Here is a 3,752-nt window from a genome sequence, read left to right as displayed (position 1 = left end):
GGAAGTGTCACCTCCTTGGACCTATTCGTCATGCATCTGCTGATGCACGATAAAGTGCCATTGGCTTTTTTGATGGCTTCGTCACACTGCCAACTCATGTTCATCTTGGAGTCCACTAGGACTCCAAGATCCCTTTCCACTTCCGTGCCACCCAGCAGGTCATTCCCTAGGCTGTAGGTGTGCTGGACATTTTTCCTCCCTAGGTGCAGCACTTTGCATTTCTCCTTGTTGAACTGCATTCTGTTGTTTTGTGCCCACTTGTCCAACCTGTCCAGATCTGCTTGCAGCTGTTCCCTGCCCTCCGGCGTGTCCACTTCTCCCCATAGCTTTGTGTCATCTGCAAACTTGGAGAGAGTACATTTCACTCCCTTGTCCAAGTCACTGATGAAGACATTAAAGAGTATCGGTCCAAGGACTAAACCCTGTGGGACCCCACTTCCCACACCCTTCCAGGTTGAAACCGACCCATCCACCACGACTCTCTGGGTGTGGCCCTCCAGCCAATTTGCCACCCACCGGACTGTGTAGTCATCCAAGTCACAGCCTCTTAACTTGTTCACCAGTATGGGGTGGGATACCGTATCGAAGGCCTTCCTGAAGTCTAAGTATACGACATCCACCCCTCCTCCTGTGTCCAGGTGTTTCGTAACCTGGTCATAAAAAGAAACTAGATTGGTCAGGCACGATCTGCCTGCCACGAACCTGTGCTGGTTTCCCCTCAGCATAATTTGTCCTGCCGGGCTCTCACAAATGTGAGCCTTGATAATTTTTTCAAAGACTTTGCCAAGGATGGAGGTAAGACTGACTGGTCTATAGTTGCCCGGGTCCTCCTTCCTCCCCTTTTCGAAAATGGGGACCACGTTGGCCCTTTTCCAGTCCTCCGGGACTTGGCCCGTGCGCCACAAGCTTTCAAATATTCCCGCCAGTGGCTCTGCAATGATGTCAGCATGAGAACAGGAATCATTTAAATAAGTGTAATTTTATACCAACACCTGCATGTCAAGCACTGAGCAAAGATACCGAACCCAAACTCAAATCCAGGTACTGTAGTGACAATCAAAACATAACATAAAAAGTCAGATGTTACCCTTCCCACATGTTTAATTCACTTAAGATGGGAGTATCAGTGTATTAAGGAAGGAAAAGACAAGCTAAGTGCGCCCAAGTGTCTCTAATTTATACCTCTTCAGGTGAAGAGTATTTTTGGCTGGTGTTATGCAGCTTGTGTTGTGGTAAAGTCAGGCTGCTTTATGGGGCCAATAGGAGCAATTTGTGGTCTTCCAGCATCCCAGGATCCATCACTCTCAGCCCCACTCCCCACATGGATCATCTATCCTCCCAAAATCTACTGCTCCATATGGACAGAGAGCCAGTGACATGGGCAGCTTCAAGGGACTGGAGAGCCCAAGAGAACTGGAAAGCAGCAGTGTGGCTAGGAGTTGTCAAATTTGTCCTGTGGCTCCCTGCCTCCCTCATCTCCCTATGCTGCCTGGCTCTCTGGCAGCTGCCCAGCTCTTTGTCTGGTGTAGTAGAGAAAGTGCAGAGAGCAGGGGAAAGGTCTTACAGTATTCATTGCTAGCAAGATGAGCAACAGATGGAGTTTTCAAAGTGACCCACTCAAACAGAGAAGAAATTGGTTTGCACCCTCTCATTTTCTTTCTTTTCAGAACTTCAATACAAACTTGGCAGCTTCTAGCCCAGTGGTGGGAAAAATACAGCCATGGGTCAGATGTGACCCACCAACTGAGTATATCTGGCCTGTGAGCAGGTGGCCACCAACTCATGGATCTGGCCTGCTGGTGGCTTGTGGCTCTGGCTCCAACCACCATGTGGAACCAGGTGGGTGGGTGGGACTGCTCCCACCCAGTGCTGGCACAGTGGCATCAGCTGTGAACCTGAGTGGATGCTCTGATCCCTACATGGAACCTGCTAGGTATATCCATAACTGATGCCAGTATCTGTCCAGGGCTGCCTCTGCCATGCTGTGTGGGTGATGGCATAAGCTGCAGATAGGGCCGGAAATTTCTGAGTTGGGGATGGAGTTTGAGGCATGCTATGGCTCTGGACAGGGTGAGGGAGGGAGGGAGAGAAAAGAAAGAGAGGAAGATGATCAGGGAATGCTATAGCTTCAGGGAGGGGATGGGGAGAAGAAAGAGACTGAAAGAGTGAGAGAGAGTGAGAGAGAGGATCAGAGTGTGCTACAGCTCCAGGGAAGGAGGGAGTGAGAGAGAGAGATAAAGAAGATGGGGATCTGGGTATGTGATAGCTCTGGAGGATTGGGTGGTGGTGGTGGAGGGAGAGAGATGTGTCTCTCAAGAGGGCACCAAAACTCATGCAGCCTTTGAGAGGACACCAAAACTCATGAAGTGGCCCTGTAGCCAAAATAATTGCCCACTGCTGTCCTAGCCACACCCCTGCTCACTTGCCCTCTAGAGGTAAGTCAGAGCTGTGCAGGTCAGGGAAGGTATTGACCCTTAAGATGAGACTGCTCACAGCATGTTCTAACTTCAATATCGCATAGCATTCCATAGATTTAGCATGCCCGAACTGTAACATGTAACAATATCCAAAGAAGATGCATATGAGCAGAATGATTCAGCAAGGCAGAAGTCAGTAACCAAAGCCTTTTCCCTGAAAGGCTCATGTTTACAACAGGTAAAATAAAATAACCTAGATTGAAAGAAAACAGTAAATAGCTGAATCTTGAGACTTACCACCCACTCTAGATGGAAAATCTTTCTCCCTTCTTGGAGGTATTCTCTCCCCTCCTTGGCCCAAGCAGCCATTCTTAATCACCTGTGTAAAAGGAAGGGGGAATTTAGAAACCATTAACAGCTTGTTCACCAGTGCTTTATAATCTGTATGCAGATTCTTTGGGGGAAAAAAATCATGACAGTGCTTGAAGGATATGATGAAACTCATTTGAGAGTCTTCATGAGGTAAATACATTTTTTTCAGGCCAGTAGTCATTTTTGCTTACTACTAAAGAATATACATACACCCATTCCATCCAGGAAGAGCACACACCAACTGCTGCAGCTTCCTGAGCCTGACGAAGGGTTTTTGAACCCGAAAGCTTGCTTAATAACTATTCTCCAACCATTTGGGTTGGTCTAATAAAAGATATCAAATTCACCCAAGGAACCTTGTCTGCCTACATACACCCAGAGCCTTCAGCCCAGGTGTTGCATGTTCTCTACAAGATTAGAAAGTTTTCAACAGCCTTAACTAATCCTGATGCCCATCAGGGACTAATCTGGTATTCAGGGAAATTCAGAGTAACCTAACAACTCTAAGTGTCATGATAGTTGTAAATTGCTGGTGTACAGGAATCCCCCAGACATGTGTAGGATGGTGGGGTGGATATAGGAACCATTATGATAATCAACTCCACTACTGTGAATTCTCCTAGTAAGAGGATACTGAACTGGTCAGCTTTATTGCTATAATCTGGTCCTTAATATTGATTGCGGCAGGCTCACACTCTCAGTGCCGCTACTTGCCCATTTGGGGTGCACCACACCAGTGTCTACTCACCTACCATGACTTGATGTTATCTAAAGTTTTACCTGGAAGTGTTGTCCAGTGGTTTCTCTCTGCCCTTGGGTGACTTGACTGGTACTACTACTGTACTTCTCCTCCCCTACACCCCAACCCTTTTTGCTTGGGTGGTCCGGATCAGTCTCATTTGCATTTGGGTGTACTGAAGGCACAGTTTGTTCCCATGGAAAGCCTGCTGTCATGATTTTCAG

General features: G+C 47.5%; 1 long non-coding RNA gene across 1 annotated transcript in view; it reads left to right on the top strand.

Annotated features, from left to right (window-relative positions):
• LOC112550298 overlaps window positions 1–3,752 on the top strand; it is a 22,935-nt gene that overhangs the window by 16,673 nt on the left and 2,510 nt on the right. The gene's annotated exons all lie outside the window — the stretch shown is intronic.

This window comes from Alligator sinensis, unplaced genomic scaffold, assembly GCF_000455745.1.
Source record: "Alligator sinensis unplaced genomic scaffold, ASM45574v1 scaffold353_1, whole genome shotgun sequence".
Taxonomy (NCBI): domain Eukaryota; kingdom Metazoa; phylum Chordata; order Crocodylia; family Alligatoridae; genus Alligator; species Alligator sinensis.
The sequence above is the reverse complement of the archived record's forward strand: the minus strand, read 5'-3'. Positions and strand labels throughout refer to the sequence as shown.